The following is an 18,568-nucleotide window of genomic DNA, read 5'->3' on the forward strand; positions in this document are numbered from 1 at the left end:
GTAATCGGTATTTGAATTCCTTACTTTTTGTAGCTTTGTGCAAGTTCAGACGGTAATAGACTGCGTACTATATGTCGAATAGGTGTGCTAGTTCGATGAATCGAAAGACAATGCAGTGACGTTTGGCATGATGTGTAAAAAGTGGGGTTTTTGGAAACAAAGCTTTTTCTCAAATATGGAAAAATCGCAAAGCCAAGGGTGTATACACATTTTTTCCTCGAATTCACTTTACTCATAAAACTTCGCTTCCTAGGATGTGTTTTGTAGTTTTTATCATGTAGATATGTACCAGGGTAAAGAACGTCCGATTTGCAGAATAATGGTGCCTGTAATCGATATTTGAATTCGTTACTCTTTGTACCTTTGCGCAAGTTCAGACGGTAATAGACTGCGTACTATATGTCGAATAGGTGTCCTAGTTCGATGAATCGAAAGACAATGCAGTGACGTTTGGCATGATGTGTAAGAAGTGGGGTTTTTGGAAAAAAAGGTTTTTCTCAAATATGGAAAAATCGCAGAGCCCTGGGTGTATACACATTTTTTCCTCGAATTCACTGTACTCATAAAACTGCGCTTCCTAGGATGTGTTTTGTAGTTTTCATCATGTAGATTTGTACCAGGGAAGAGAACGTTCGATTTGCAGAATAATGGTGCCTGTAATCGGTATTTGAATTCCTTACTTTTTGTAGCTTTGTGCAAGTTCAGACGGTAATAGACTGCGTACTATATGTCGAAAAGGTGTGCTAGTTCGATGAATCGAAAGACAATGCAGTGACGTTTGGCATGATGTGTAAAAAGTGTGGTTTTTTGGAACAAAACTCTTTCTCAAATATGGAAAAATCGCAAAGCCCCGGGTGTATACACATTTTTTCCTCGATTAAACTGTACTCATAAAACTGCGCTTCCTAGGATGTGTTTTGTAGTCTTCATCATGTAGATATGTACCAGGGTAAAGAATGTTCAATTTGCAGAATAATGGTGCCTGTAATCGATATTTGCATTCGTTACTCTTTGTAGCTTTGCGCAAGTTCAGACGGTAATACACTCCGTACTATATGTCGAAAGGGTGTGCTAGTTCGATGAATCGAAAGACAATGGAGCGACGTTGGACCTGATGTGTAAAAAGTGGGTTTTTGGAAACAAAGCTTTTTCTCATATATGGAAAAATCGCAAAGCCCGCGTGTATACACATTTTTTCCTCGAATTCACTGTACTCATAAAACTGCGCTTCCTAGGATGTGTTTTGTAGTTTTCATCATGTTAATATGTACAAGGGTAAAGATTGTTCGATTTGCAGAATAATGGTGCCTGTAATCGACATTTGAATACGTTACTCTTTGTAGCCTTGCGCAAGTTCAGACGGTAGCAGACTGCGTACTATTTGTCGAATAGAGGTGCCAGAGATATGAATCTAAAGAGGATGATGTGACGTTTGGCATGATGTGTTATAAGTGGGATTTTTGGAAACAAAGCTTTTTCTCAAATATGGAAAAATCGCAGAGCCCCAGGAGTATACACATTTATTCCTCGAATTCACTGTACTCATAAAACTGCGCTTCCTAGGATGTGTTTTGTAGTTTTCATCATGTAGATTTGTACCAGGGTAAAGTACGTTCGATTTGCAGAATAATGGTGCCTGTAATCGGTATTTGAATTCGTTACTCTTTGTGGATTTGCGCAAGTTCAGACGGTAATAGACTGCATACTATATGTCGAATAGGTGTGCTAGTTCAATGAATCGAAAGACAATGCAGTGACGTTTGGCATGATGTGTAAAAAGTGGGTTTTTGGAAACAAAGCTTTTTCTAAAATATGGAAAAATCGCAGAGCCCCGGGTGTATACACATTTTTTCCTCGAATTCACTTTACTCATAAAACTGCGCTTCCTAGGATGTGTTTTGTAGTTTTCATCATGTAGATATATACCAGGGCAAAGAATGTTCGATTTGCATGCTAATGGTGCCTGTAATGGATATTTAAATTCGTTACTCTTTGTAGCTTTGCGCAAGTTCAGATGGTAATAGACTGCGCACTGCATGTATAAATGGTTTGATAGTTCAATGAATCGAAAGACAATGCAGTGACGTTTGGCATGATGTGTAAAAAGTGGGGTTTTTGGAAACAAAGCTTTTTCTAAAATATGGAAAAATCGCAAAGCCCCGGGTGTATACACATTTTTTCCTCGAATTCACTGTACTCATAAAACTGCGCTTCCTAGGATGTGTTTTGTAGTTTTCATCATGTAGATATGTACCTGTGTACAGACCGCTCGGTTTGCTGATTAGTAGTCCCTGTAATCGACATTTTAAGTCGTTACTCTTTGTAGCTTTGCGCATGTTCAGACGGTAATAGACTGCGTACTATATGTCGAATTGGTGTGCTAATTCGATGAATCGAAAGACAATGCAGTGACGTTTTTCATGATGTGTAAAAAGTGGGTTTTTGGAAACAAAACTTTTTCTCAAATATGGAAAAATCGCAAAGCCCCGGGTGAATACACATTTATTCCCGAATTCACTGTACTCATAAAACTGCGCTCCCTAGGATGTGTTTTGTAGTTTTCATCATGTAGATAAGTACCAGGGTATAGAACGTTCGATTTGCAGAATAATGGTGCCTGTAATCGGTATTTGGATTCGTTACTCTTTGTAGCTTTGCGCAAGTTCAGACGGTAATAGACTGCGTACTATATGTCGAATAGGTGTGCTAGTTCGATGAATCGAAAGACAATGCAGTGACGTTTGGCCTGATGTGAAAATAGTAGGTTTTTTGGAAACAAAGCTTTTTCTCAAATATGGAAAAATCGCAAAGCCCCGGGTGTATACACATTTTTTCCTCGAATTCACTGTACTCATAAGACTGCGCTTCCTAGGATGTGTTTTGCAGTCTTCATCATGTAGATATGTACCAGGGTATAGAACGTTCGATTTGCTGAATAATGGTGCCAGTAATCGATATTTGAATTCGTAACTCTTTGTAGCTTTGCGCAAGTTCAGACGGTAATTGACTGCGTACTATGTGTCGAAAAGGTGTGCTAGTTCGATGAATCGAAAGGCAATGCTGTGACGTTTTTCCTGATGTGAAAATAGTGGGTTTTTGGAAACAAAGCTTTTTCTCAAATATGGAAAAATCGCAGAGCCCCTTATGTATACACATTTTTTCCTCTAATTCACTGTACTCATAAAACTGCGCTTCCTAGGATGTGTTTTGTAGTTTTCATCATGTAAATAAGTACCAGGGTATAGAACGTTCGATTTGCAAAATAATGGTGTCTGTAATCGGTATTTGGATTCGTTACTCTTTGTAGCGTTGCGCAAGTTCAGACGGTAATAGACTGCGTACTATATGTCGAATAGGTGTGCTAGTTCGATGAATCGAAAGACAATGCAGTGACGTTTGGAATGATGTGTAAAAAGTGGGTTTTTGGAAACAAAGCTTTTTCTCAAATATGGAAAAATCGCAGAGCCCCGGGTGTATACTCATTTTTTCCTCGAATTCACTGTACTCATAAAACTGAGCTTCCTAGGATGTGTTTTGTAGTTTTCATCACGTACATATGTACCAGGGTAAAGACCGTTCGATTTTCTGATTAATAGTGCTTGTTATCGACATTTGAATTCGTTACTCTTTGTACCTTTGCGCAAGTTCAGACGGTAATAGACTGCGTACTATATGTCGAATAGGTGTCCTAGTTCGATGAATCGAAAGACAATGCAGTGACGTTTGGCATGATGTGTAAGAAGTGGGGTTTTTGGAAAAAAAGGTTTTTCTCAAATATGGAAAAATCGCAGAGCCCTGGGTGTATACACATTTTTTCCTCGAATTCACTGTACTCATAAAACTGCGCTTCCTAGGATGTGTTTTGTAGTTTTCATCATGTAGATTTGTACCAGGGAAGAGAACGTTCGATTTGCAGAATAATGGTGCCTGTAATCGGTATTTGAATTCCTTACTTTTTGTAGCTTTGTGCAAGTTCAGACGGTAATAGACTGCGTACTATATGTCGAATAGGTGTGCTAGTTCGATGAATCGAAAGACAATGCAGTGACGTTTGGCATGATGTGTAAAAAGTGGGGTTTTTGGAAACAAAGCTTTTTCTCAAATATGGAAAAATCGCAAAGCCCCGGGTGTATACACATTTTTTCCTCGATTAAACTGTACTCATAAATCTGCGCTTCCTAGGATGTGTTTTGTAGTCTTCATCATGTAGATATGTACCAGGGTAAAGAACGTTCAATTTGCAGAATAATGGTGCCTGTAATCGATATTTGCATTCGTTACTCTTTGTAGCTTTGCGCAAGTTCAGACGGTAATACACTCCGTACTATATGTCGAAAGGGTGTGCTAGTTCGATGAATCGAAAGACAATGGATTGACGTTGGACCTGATGTGTAAAAAGTGGGTTTTTGGAAACAAAGCTTTTTCTCATATATGGAAAAATCGCAAAGCCCACGTGTATACACATTTTTTCCTCGAATTCACTGTACTCATAAAACAGCGCTTCCTAGGATGTGTTTTGTAGTTTTCATCATGTTGATATGTACAAGGGTAAAGATCGTTCGATTTGCAGAATAATGGTGCCTGTAATCGATATTTGAATTCGTTACTCTTTGTAGCTTTGCGCAAGTTCAGACAGTAATAGACTGCGTACTATATGTCGAATAGGTGTGCTAGTTCGATGAATCGAAAGACAATGCAGTGACGTTTGGCATGATGTGTAAAAAGTGGGGTTTTTGGAGACAAAGCTTTTTCTCAAATATGGAAAAATCGCAAAGCCCCGGGTGTATACACATTTTTTCCTCGAATTCACTGTACTCATAAAACCGCGCTTCTTAGGATGTGTTTTGTAGTTTTCATCATGTAGATATGTACCAGGGTAAAGAAGGTTCGATTTGCACAATAATGGTGCCTGTCGTCGATATTTGAATTCGTTATTCTTTGTAGCTTTGCGCAAGTTCAGACGGTAATAGACTGCGTACTATGTGTCGAATAGGTATGCTAGTTCGATGAATCGAAAGACAATGCAGTGACGTTTGGCATGATGTGTAAGAAGTGGTGTTTTTGGAAACAAAGCTTTTTCTCAAATATGGAAAAATCGCAAAGCCCCGGGTGTATACGCATTTTTTCCTCGAATTCACTGTACTCATAAAACTGCGCTTCCTAGGATGTGTTTTGTAGTTTTCATCATGTAGATATGTACCAGGGTGAAGAACGTTCTATTTGCTGATTAATAGTCCCAGTAATCGACATTTGAATTCGTTACTCTTGGTAGCTTTGCGCAAGTGCAGACGGTAGTAGACTGCGTACTATATGTCGAATAGGTGTGCTGGTTCGATGAATCGAAAGACAATGCAGTGACGTTTGGCATGATGTGTAAAAAGTGGGGTTTTTGGAAACAAAGCTTTTTCTCAAATATGGAAAAATCGCAAAGCCCCAGGTGCATACACCATTTTTTTTCGAATTCATTGTACTCATAAAACTGCGCTTCCTAGGATGTGTTTTGTAGTTTTCATCATGTAGATTTGTACCAGGGAAAAGAATGTTCGATTTGCAAAATAATGGTGCCTGTAATCGGTATTTGAATTCGTTACTTTTTGTAGCTTTGTGCAAGTTCAGACGGTAATAGACTGCGTACTATATGTCGAATAGGTGTGCTAGTTCGATGAATCGAAAGACAATGCAGTGACGTTTGGCATGATATGTAAAAAGTGGGTTTTTGGAAACAAAGCTTTTTCTCAAATATGGAAAAATCGCAAACCTCGAATTCACTGTACTCATAAAACTGCGCTTCCTAGGATGTGTTTTGTAGTTTTCATCATGTAGATATGTACCAGGGTGAAGAACGTTCGATATGCAGAATAATAATCCCTGTAATCGACATTTGAATACGTTACTCTTTGTAGCCTTGCGCAAGTTCAGACGGTAACAGACTGCGTACTATTTGTCGAATAGAGGTGCCAGAGATATGAATCTAAAGAGGATGATGTGACGTTTGGCATGATGTGTTATAAGTGGGATTTTTGGAAACAAAGCTTTTTCTCAAATATGGAAAAATCGCAGAGCCCCAGGTGTATACACATTTATTCCTCGAATTCACTGTACTCATAAAACTGCGCTTCCTAGGATGTGTTTTGTAGTTTTCATCATGTAGATTTGTACCAGGGTAAAGTACGTTCGATTTGCAGAATAATGGTGCCTGTAATCGGTATTTGAATTCGTTACTCTTTGTAGCTTTGCGCAAGTTCAGACGGTAATAGACTGCGTACTATATGTCGAATAGGTGTGCTAGCTCGATGAATCGAAAGACAATGCAGTGATGTTTGGCATGATATGTAATAAGTCGGACTTTTGGAAACAATGCTTCTTCTCAAATATGGAAAAATCGCAAAGCCCCGGGTGTATACACATTTTTTCCTCGAATTCACTGTACTCATAAAACTGCGCTTCCTAGGATGTGTTTTGTAGTTTTCATCATGTAGATATGTACCAGGATAAAGAACGTTCGATTTGCAGAATAAAGGTGACTGTATTCGATATTTGAATTCGTTACTCTTTGTAGCTTTGCGCAAGTTCAGACGGTAATAGACTGCGTACTATATGTCGAATAGGTGTGCTAGTTCGATGAATCGAAAGACAATGCAGTGACGTTTGGCATGATGTGTAAAAGTGGGGTTTTTGGAAACAAAGCTTTTTCTCAAATATGGAAAAATCGCAAAGCCCCGGGTATATACACATTTTTTCCTCGAATTCACTGTACTCATAAAACTGCGCTTCCTACGATGTGTTTTGTAGTTTTCATCATGTAGATTTTTTAGACGAAAAAATTCGGCAATTATGTCGCAAAATTATTGCACTGTATGATAAACATGCTCCTCAACGCACTGTCAAGGTAAAGAGAGCTCCCGCTCCTTGACTCACAACTGCATTACGCCAGTTAATGAATAAACGTGATGCTGCACATAGGGCCTTCAAGCGTAACCCAACTCCCGAGGGGTACGAAGCTTATAGGAAACTCCGAAACAGAACCAAGCAAAGAGTGAGGAATGCCAAAATCAGACATGCGAGCTCTGTCGTATGCGGCATATCAAAACCTGCTGCACTGTGGAAAAAGCTGCGCAGTTTCGGTATAGGGAAGCGAAGATCTGACGCTGTTTATCAAGCGTCTGCAGAAGAATTAAACGATTTCCTCTCAACAGCTGCAAACTGCCACGCAGCGACAAATTACCAGCCCCAAGAAATCAATCTCTCGAGAGACAAGTTTTTCCTAAAACATGTCACTACCGGCACAGTACACAAGGCAATTATGAGAATCTCTTCCGAGGCAGTAGGAAATGATGGAGTGAGCATTGGCATGATTAAGAACGTCGTAGACACTATTATTCCAGTTATCACAGACATCTTCAACCTGTCTCTTGTCAGTAGTACATATCCTACTGAGTGGAAGCAAAGTTTAATTGAGCCTATACCCAAGACTGACAACCCTGAGTCGCCAGGTGACTACAGGCCGATCAGCATACTACCTGCAATTTCTAAAGCCCTAGAGTACATCGTCCATGAACAACTGACGGATTACCTCAAAACTCATAACATCCATGACAAATATCAGTCAGGCTTTCGAAAGCACCATAGTACAGCAACCGCATTAATCAAAGTAACTGATGACATTAAACATGCTATGGACAGACGTGAAGCTACTATCCTAACACTGCTAGACTTTAGCAAGGCTTTTGACATAGTTGACTTCGATATATTACTAATTAAAATAAAACAGCTGAATTTCTCAAACAGCACAATACACTGGTTCGACAGCTACCTCAAAAACAGAAGTCAACAAGTCATTTGTGGGTCGGTAAAGTCATTATGGAAAAGCGTGCGCTCTGGTGTTCCCCAAGGCTCCGTCCTTGTCCACTACTCTTCTCACTGTACATTAATGATATTTCTTCAGTGATTCACTCCTGCAACTACCATCTTTATGCTGTCGACATCCAACTGTACATAAGTGCAAGCCCCAAAAACATTGCTGGCGCAGTAGCGAGTATGAACGCAGATCTTTGCTCTGTTTCTCGATGGGCACAGAACCTAGTTCTGAAACTAAACCCCAAGAAATCCCAGGTCATACTTATATCTCATCCAAGGTTAATCAGCCGGTACTTTCGCGAAACAGTCCCCAAAATACTCCACAATGGTACCCAACTACCATACCAAAACACAGTAAAAGACCTTGGAATAATCTTGGATGAACACCTAAACTGGGAAGAACAAACAGTCACAGCTTGCCAGAAATCGCTCTCCTCCCTACATGCAATTCAAAAATTTAGAAAAATATTTCCAACCCATGTTAAACAAAAATTAGTCCAAACACTAGTCTTGCCTAATCTTTACTACTGCGACGTAGTACAACACGGCACAAATAGTGAAAATTCTAGATGCCTCGAGCTAGTGATGAATGCTTGCGTTAGATACGTGTGCAATATTCGGTTGTATGATCATATCAGTCCTTCATACTCCCAGCTGGGTTGGATACGCCCACATACGGCACGCGATCTCCACACGATGTGCTTACTTCATCGATTTCATAGCCACTGGTGCCCCCAAAACTTATCTTCTCACATTAAACACCTATCATCATTCCACAATCGCAACACCAGATCGGATACGTCTATCATCTTGGCTGTACCTTTACATAACACAAAATCTTTCTCCGTGTCATTCTCCATCTCAGCCATACGACTATGGAACGCGCTCCCCTGTGATCTGCGTCTTATCCAGAACTACTCAACATTCAAAAGGGAACTCAAAACTTACATATTAGGGTCGGTATAGCCACCATTGTTGTGCCCCTCCCATCTCTTTCTTTCTCCTCTCCATCACAGCTACGAATTTTACAGTTCTATTTCTTTTCCTCTAACCTATCTACCTCTTATATATCTCTTTCACCCCATTCTATCGTCTTATGTCTCTGCTCGATGAGAATAACTCACAAACTGCAAGAACATAAGGAGAAAATTCCCAAATAACAATGGGACTGACATTCAGAAAAGAAAAGTATGTTTACTTTCATATACATAGTCATTATTATTATTATTATAACTATTATTATTATTCTTGCTATTATTATTATTATAACTATTATTATTATTATTACTATTATTATTATTATAACTATTATTATTATTATTATTACTATTATTATTATTATTATTATTATTATTATTATTGTAATAATAATATTTATTGCTATAATTATCATTGTACTACTGTTATAATATCGATTTTTTTCGTTAACATCAGTACTGCATAGTAGGCTGTATGTCCTTAATGTTAAGTAGAAACTGTAACTCATTCGATCTGAGTATGCCTGGTTAGGTGTAAGAGAGGGCCTGGAGGCCATAATCTTGCCAGATAAAATAAATGCATAAATAAATAAATAAAGGACGTTCGATTTGCAGAATAATGGTGCCTGTAATCGATATTTGAATTCGTTACTCTTTATAGCCTTGCGCAAGTTCAGACGGTAATAGACTGCGTACAATATGTCGAAAAGGTGTGCTAGTTCGATGAATCGGAAGACAATGCAGTGACGTTTGGCATGATGTGTAAAAGTTTGGTTTTTGGAAACAAAGCTTTTTCTCAAATATGGAAAAATCGCAAAGCCCCGGGTGTATACACATTTTTTCCTCGAATTCACTGTACTCATAAAACTGCGCTTCCTAGGACGTGTTTTGTAGTTTTCATCATGTACATATGTACCAGGGTAAAGAACGTTCGATTTGCAGAATAATGGTGCCTGTAACCGATATTTGAATTCGTTACTCTTTCTAGCTTCGCGCAAGTTCAGACAGTAATACACTGCGTACTATATGTCGAAAAGGTGTGCTAGTTCGATGATTGGAAAGACAATGCAGTGACGTTTGGTATGATGTGTAAAAAGTGGGTTTTTGGAAACAAAGCTTTTTCTCAAATATGGAAAAATCGCAAAGCCCCGGGTGTATACACATTTGTTCCTCGAGTTCACTGTACTCATAAAACTGCGATCAATAGGATGTGTTTTGTAGTTTTCATCATGTAGATATGTACCAGGGTAAAGAACGTTCGATTTGCAGAATAATGATGCCTGTAATCGATATTTGAATTTGTTACTCTTTGCGTCTTTGCGCAAGTTCAGACGGTAATAGACTGCCTACTATATGTCGAATAGGTGTGCTAGTTCGATGAATCGAAAGACAATGCAGTGACTTTTAGCATGATGTGTAAAAAGTGGGTTTTTGGAAACAAAACTTTTTCTCAAATATGGAAAAATCGCACATTTTTTCCTCGATTTCACTGTACTCATAAAACTGCGCTTCCTTGGATGTGTTTTGTAGTTTTCATCATGTAGATATGTACCAGGGTAGAGAAAGTTCGATTTGCAGAATAATGGTGCCTGTAATCGATATTTGAATTCGTTACTCTTTGTAGCCTTGCGCAAGTTCAGACGGTAATAGACTGCGTACTATACGTCGAAATGGTGCGCTAGTTCGATGAATCAAAAGACAATGCAGTGACGTTTGGCATGATGTGTAAAAAGTGGGTTTTTGGATAGAAAGCTTTTTCTCAAATATGGAAAAATCGCAAAGCAACGGGTGTATACACATTTTTTCCTCGAATTCACTGTACTCATAAAACTGCGCTTCCTAGGATGTGTTTTGTAGTTTTCATGATGTAGATATGTACCAGGGTAAAGAACGGTGCCTGTAATAGGTATATGAATTCGTTACTCTCTGTAGCTTTGCGCAAGTTCAGACGGTAATAGACTGCGTACTATATGTCGAAAAGGTGTGCTAGTTCGATGAATCGAAAGCCAATGCAGTGACGTTTGGCATGGTGTGTAAAACGTGGGGTTTTTGGAAACAAAGCTTTTTCTCATCTATGGAAAAATCGCAAAGCCCCGGGTGTATACACAATTTTTCCTCGACTCATGAAACTGCGATCCCAAGGATGTGTTTTGTAGTTTTCATCATGTAGATATGTACCAGGGTAAACAAAGTTCGATTTGCAGAACAATGGTGCCTGTAATCGATATTTGAATTCGTTACTCTTTGTAGCTTTGCGCAAGTTCAGACAGTAATAGACTGCGTACTATATGTCGAAATTTTGTGCTAGTTCGATGAATCAAAAGACAATGAACTGACGTTTGGCATGATGTGTAAAAAGTGGGTTTTTGGATACAAAGCTTTTTCTCAAATATGGAAAAATCGCAAAGCCCCAGGTGTATACACATTTATTCCTCGAATTCACTGTACTCATAAAACTGCGCTTCCTAGGATGTGTTTTGTAGTTTTCATCATGTAGATATGTACCAGGGTAAAGAACGTTCGACTTGCAGAATAATGGTGCCTGTAATCGATATTTGACTTTTTTACTCTTTGTGTCTTTGCGCAAGTTCAGACGGTGTTAGACTGCGTACTACATGTCGAATAGATGTGCTAGTTCAATGATTCGAAAGACAATGCAGTGACGTTTGGCATGATGTGTGAAAAGTGGGTTTTTGGAAACAAAGCTTTTTCTCAAATATGGAAAAATCGCAAAGCCCCGGGTGTATACACATTTTTTCCTCGAATTCACTGTACTCATAAAACTGCGCTTCCTAGGATGTGTTTTGTAGTTTTCATCATGTAGATATGTACAAGGGTAAAGAACGTTCGATTTGCAGAATAATGGTGCCTGTAATCGATATTTGAATTCGTTACTCTTTGTAGCTTTGCGCAGGTTCAGACAGTAATGGACAGCGTACTATATGTCGAAAAGGTGTGCTAGTTCGATGATTCGGAAGACAATGCAGTGACGTTTGGCATGATGTGTAAAAGTGGGGTTTTTGGAAACAAAGCTTTTTCTCAAATATGGAAAAATCGCAAAGCCCCGGGTGTATACACATTTTTTCCTCGAATTCACTGTACTCATAAAACTGCGCTTCCTAGGATGTGTTTTGTAGTTTTCATCATGTAGATATGTACCAGGGTAAAGAACGTTCGATTTGCTGATTAATAGTCCCTGTAAGCGACATTTGAATTCATTACTCTTTGTAGCCTTGCGCAAGTTCAGACGGTAATAGACTCTGTACTATATGTCGAATAGGTGTGCTAGGTCGATGAATCGAAAGACAATGCAGTGACGTTTGGCATGATGTAAAAAAAGTGGGGTTTTTGGAAACAAAGCTTCTTCTCATTTATGGAAAAATCGCAAAGCCCCGGGTGTATACACATTTTTTCCTCGAATTCACTGTACTCATAAAACTGCGCTTCCTAGGATGTGTTTTGTAGTTTTCATCATGTAGATATGTACCAGGGTAAAGAACGTTATGTTTGCTGATTAATAGTCCCAGTAATCGACATTTGAATTCGTTACTCTTGGTAGCTTTGCGCAAGTTAAGACAGTAGTAGACTCTGTACTATATGTCGAATAGGTGTGCTAGTTCGATGAATCGAAAGACAATGCAGTGACGTTTGGCATGATGTGTAAAAGTGGGGTTTTTGGAAACAAAACTTTATCTCAAATATGGAAAAATCGCAAAGCTCCGGGGGTATGCACATTTTTTCCTCGAATTCACTGTACTCATAAAACTGCGCTTCCTAGGATGTGTTTTGTAGTTTTCATCATGTAGATTTTTTAGACGAAAAAATTCGGCAATTATGTCGCAAAATTATTGCACTGTATGATAAACATGCTCCTCAACGCACTGTCAAGGTAAAGAGAGCTCCCGCTCCTTGACTCACAACTGCATTACGCCAGTTAATGAATAAACGTGATGCTGCACATAGGGCCTTCAAGCGTAACCCAACTCCCGAGGGGTACGAAGCTTATAGGAAACTCCGAAACAGAACCAAGCAAAGAGTGAGGAATGCCAAAATCAGACATGCGAGCCCTGTCGTATGCGGCATATCAAAACCTGCTGCACTGTGGAAAAAGCTGCGCAGTTTCGGTATAGGGAAGCGAAGATCTGACGCTGTTTATCAAGCGTCTGCAGAAGAATTAAACGATTTCTTCTCAACAGCTGCAAACTGCCACGCAGCGACAAATTACCAGCCCCAAGATATCAATCTCTCGAGAGACAAGTTTTTTCCTAAAACATGTCACTACCGGCACAGTACACAAGGCAATTATGAGAATCTCTTCCAAGGCAGTAGGAAATGATGGAGTGAGCATTGGCATGATTGAGTACATCGTAGACACTATTATTCCAGTTATCACAGACATCTTCAACCTGTCTCTTGTCAGTAGTACATATCCTACTGAGTGGAAGCAAAGTTTAATTAAGCCTATACCCAAGACTGACAACCCTAAGTCGCCAGGTGACTACAGGCCGATCAGCATACTACCTGCAATCTCTAAAGCCCTCGAGTACATCGTCCATGAACAACTGACGGATTACCTCAAAACTCATAACATCCATGACGAATATCAGTCAGGCTTTCGAAAGCACCATAGTACAGCAATCGCATTAATCAAAGTAACTGATGACATTAAACATGCTATGGACAGACGTGAAGCTACTATCCTAACACTGCTTGACTTTAGCAAGGCTTTTGACATAGTTGACTTCGATATATTACTAATTAAAATAAAACAGCTGAATTTCTCAAACAGCACAATACACTGGTTCGACAGCTACCTCATAAACAGAAGTCAACAAGTCATTTGTGGGTCGGAAAAGTCATCATGGAAAAGCGTGCGCTCTGGAGTTCCCCAAGGCTCCGTCCTTGGTCCACTACTCTTCTCACTGTACATTAATGATATTTCTTCAGTGATTCACTCCTGCAACTACCATCTTTATGCCGTCGACATCCAACTGTACATAAGTGCAAGCCCCAAAAACATTGCTGGCGCAGTAGGGAGTATGAACGCAGATCTTTGCTCTGTTTCTCGATGGGCACAGAACCTAGGTCTGAAACTAAACCCCAAGAAATCCCAGGTCATACTTATATCTCATCCACGGTTAATCAGCCGGTACTTTCGCGAAACAGTCCCTAAAATACTCCTCAATGGTACCCAACTACCATACCAAAACACAGTAAAAGACCTTGGAATAATCTTGGATGAACACCTAAACTGGGAAGAACAAACAGTCACAGCTTGCCAGAAATCGCTCTCGTCCCTACATGCAATTCAAAAATTTAGAAAAATATTTCCAACCCATGTTAAACAAAAATTAGTCCAAACACTAGTCTTGCCTAATCTTTACTACTGCGACGAGTACAACACGGCACAAATAGTGAAAATTCTAGATGCCTCGAGCTAGTGATGAATGCTTGCGTTAGATACGTGTGCAATATTCGGTTGTATGATCATATCAGTCCTTCATACTCCCAGCTGGGTTGGATACGCCCACAGACGGCACGCGATCTCCACACGATGTGCTTACTTCATCGATTTCTTAGCCACTGGTGCCCCCAAAACTTATCTTCTCACATTAAACACCTATCATCATTCCACAATCGCAACACCAGATCGGATACGTCTATCATCTTGGCTGTACCTTTACATAACACAAAATCTTTCTCCGTGTCATTCTCCATCTCAGCCATACGACTATGGAATGCGCTCCCCTGTGATCTGCTTCTTATCCAGAACTACTCAACATTCAAGAGGGAACTCAAAACTTACATATTAATGACGGTATAGCCACCATTGTTGTGCCCCTCCCATCTCTTTCTTTCTCCTCTCCATCACAGCTACAAATTTTACGGTTCTATTTCTCTTCCTTAAACCTATCTACCTCTTATATATCTCTTTCACCCCATTCTATCGTCTTATGTCTCTGCTCGATGAGAATAACTCACAAATTGCAAGAACATAAGGAGAAAATTCCCAAATAACAATGGGACTGACATTCAGATAAGAAAAGTATGTTTACTTTCATATACATAGTCATTATTATTATTATTATTACTATTATTATTATTATAAGTATTATTATTATTATTACTATTATTATTATAACTATTATTATTATTATTATTATTATTATTATTATTATTACTATTATTATTGTAATAATTTTTTTATTGCTATTATTATCATTGTACTACTGTTATAATATCGATTTTTTTCTTTAACATCAATACTGCATAGTAGGATGTATGTCCTTAATGTTAAGTAGAAACTGTAACTCGTTCAATCTCAGTATGCCTGGTTAGGTGTAAGAGAGGGCATGACGGCCCTAATCTTGCCCGATAAAATAAATGCATAAATAAATAAATAAAGAACGTTCGATTTGCAGAATAATGGTGCCTGTAATCGATATTTGAATTCGTTACTCTTTGTAGCTTTGCGCAAGTTCAGACAGTAATACACTGTGTACTATATGTCGAACAGGTGTGCTAGTTCGATGATTCGAAAGACAATGCAGTGACGTTTGGCATGATAGGTAAAAAGTGGGTTTTTGGAAACAAAGCTTTTTCTCAAATATGGAAAAATCACAAAGCCCCGGGTGTATACACATTTGTTCCTCGAGTTCACTGTACTCATAAAACTGCGATCAATAGGATGTGTTTTGTAGTTTTCATCATGTAGATATGTACCAGGGTAAAGAACGTTCGATTTGCAGAATAATGGTGCCTGTAATCGATATTTGAATTTGTTACTCTTTGTGTCTTTGCGCAAGTTCAGACGGTGTTAGACTGCGTACTATATGTCGAATAGGTGTGCTAGTTCGATGAATCGAAAGACAATGCAGTGACTTTTGGCATGATGTGTAAAAAGTGGGTTTTTGGAAACAAAACTTTTTCTCAAATATGGAAAAATCGCAAAGCCCCGGGTGTATACACATTTTTTCCTCGAATTCACTGTACTCATAAAACTGCGCTTCCTTGGATGTGTTTTGTAGTTTTCATCATGTAGAAATGTACCAGGGTAAAAAACGTTCGACTTGCAGAATAATGGTGCCTGTAATCGATATTTGAGTTCGTTACTCTCTGTAGCTTTGCGCAAGTTCAGACGGTAATAGACTGCGTACTATATGTCGAAAAATTGTGCTAGTTCGATGAATCGAAAGACAATGCAGTGACGTTTGGCATAGTGTGTGAAACGTGGGGTTTTTGGAAACAAAGCTTATTCTCATATATGGAAAAATCGCTAAGCCCCGGGTGTATACGCATTTCTTCCTCGAGTACACTGTACTCATAAAACTGCGATCCCTAGGATGTGGTTTGTAGTTTTCATCATGTAGATATGTACCAGGGTAAAGAAAGTTCGATTTGGAGAATAATGGTGCCTGTAATCGATATTTGAATTTGTTACTCATTGTAGCTTTGCGCAAGTTCAGACGGTAAGAGACTGCGTACCACATGGCGAAAAGGTGTGCTAGTTCGATGAATCGAAAGACAATGTTGTGACGTTTGGCATGATGTGTAAAAAGTGGGATTTTTGGAAACAAAACTTTTTTCAAATTTGGAAAAATCGCAAAGCCCCGGGTGTATACACATTTTTTCCTCGAATTCACTGTACTCATAAAACTGCGCTTCCTAGGATGTGTTTTCTAGTTTTCATCATGTAGATATGTACCAGGGTAAAGACCGTTCGACTTGCCGATTAATAGTCGCTGCAATCGACATTTGAATTCGTTACTCTTTGTAGCTTTGCGCAAGTTCAGACGGTAATAGACTGCATACCATATGTCGAATAGGTGTGATAGTTCGATGAATCGAAAGACAATGCAGTGACGTTTGGCATGGTGTGTAAAACGTGGGGTTTTTGGTAACAAAGCTTTTTCTCATATATGGAAAAATCGCAAAGCTCCGGGTGTATACACATTTCTTCCTCGAATTCACTGTACTCATATAACTGCGCTTCCTATGATGTGTTTTGTAGTTTTCATCATGTAGATAAGTACCAGTGTAAAGATTGTTCGATTTGCTGATTAATTGTCCCTGTAATCGACATTTGATTCTGTTACTCTTTGTAGCTTTGCGCAAGTTCAGACGTTAATAGACTGCGTACCGTATGATCGAATAGGTGTGCAAGTTCGATGATTCGAAAGACAATGCAGTGACGTTTGGCATGATGTGTAAAAAGTAGGGTTTTTGGAAACAAATGTTTTTCTCATATATGGAAAAATCGCTAAGCCCCGGGTGTATACACATTTTTTCCTCGAGTACACTGTACTCATAAAACTGCGATCCCTAGGACGTGGTTTGTAGTTTTCATCATGTACATATGTACCAGGGTAAAGAACGTTCGACTTGCAGAATAATGGTGCCTGTAATCGATATTTGAATTCGTTACTCTCTGTAGCTTTGCGCCAGTTCAGACGGTAATAGACTGCGTACTATATGTCGAGCAGCTGTGCTAGTTCGATGAATCGAAAGAGAATGCAGTGACGTTTGGCATGATGTGTAAAAAGTGGGTTTCTGGAAACAAAGATTTTTCTCAAATATGGAAAAAACGCAAAACCCCGGGTGTATACACATTTTTTCCTCGAATTCACTGTACTCATAAAACTGCGCTTCCTAGGATGTGTTTTGTAGTTTTCATCATGTAGATATGTACCACGGTAAAGAACGTTCGACTTGCAAAACAATGGTGCCTGTAATCGACATTTGAATTCGTTACTCTCTGTAGCTTTGCGCAAGTTCAGACGGTAATAGACTGCGTACTATATGTCGAATAGCTGTGCTAGTTCGATGAATCGAAAGAGAATGCAGTGACGTTTGGCATGATGTGTAAAAAGTGGGTTTTTGGAAACAAAGCTTTTTCGCATATATGGAAAAATCGTATAGCCCCGGGAGTATACACATTTTTTCCTCGAATTCACTGTACTCATAAAACTGCGCTTCCTAGGATGTGTTTTGTAGTTTTCGTCATGTAGATATGTACCAGGGTAAAGAACGTTCGATTTGCAGAATAATGGTGCCTGTAATCGATATTTGAATTCGTTAATCTTTGTAGCTTTGCGCAAGTTCAGACGGTAATAGACTGCGTACTATATGTCGAAAAGGTGTGCTAGTTCGATGAATCGAAAGACAATACTGTGACGTTTGGCATGATGTGTAAAAAGTGGGGTTTTTGGAAACAAAGCTTTTTCTCATATATGGAAAAATCGCAAAGCCCCGGGTGTATACACATTTTTTCCTCGAATTCACTGTACTCATAAAACTGCGCTTCCTAGGATGTGTTATGTAGTTTTCATCATGTAGATAAAAACCAGGGTAAAGACCGTTCGATTTGCTGATTAATAGTCCCTAAATCGACATTTGAATTCGTTACTCTTTGTAGCTTTGCGCAAGTTCAGACTGTAATAGAGTGCGTACTATAAGTCGAATAAGGGCGCTAGTTCGATGAATCGAAAGACAATGCAGTGATGTTTGGCATGATGTGTAAAAAGTGGGTTTTTGGAAACAAATCTTTTTCTCAAATATGGAAAAATTGTAAAGCCCCGATTGTATACACATTTTTTCCTCGAATTCTCTGTACTCATAAAACTGCGCTTCCTAGGATGTGTTTTGTAGTTTTCATCATGTAGATATGTACCAGGATAAAGAGCGTTCGATTTGCAGAATAATGGTGCCTGTAATCGATATTTGAATTCGTTACT

The sequence above is a fragment of the Schistocerca gregaria genome, chromosome 11 (genome assembly GCF_023897955.1).
Source record: "Schistocerca gregaria isolate iqSchGreg1 chromosome 11, iqSchGreg1.2, whole genome shotgun sequence".
Taxonomy (NCBI): domain Eukaryota; kingdom Metazoa; phylum Arthropoda; class Insecta; order Orthoptera; family Acrididae; genus Schistocerca; species Schistocerca gregaria.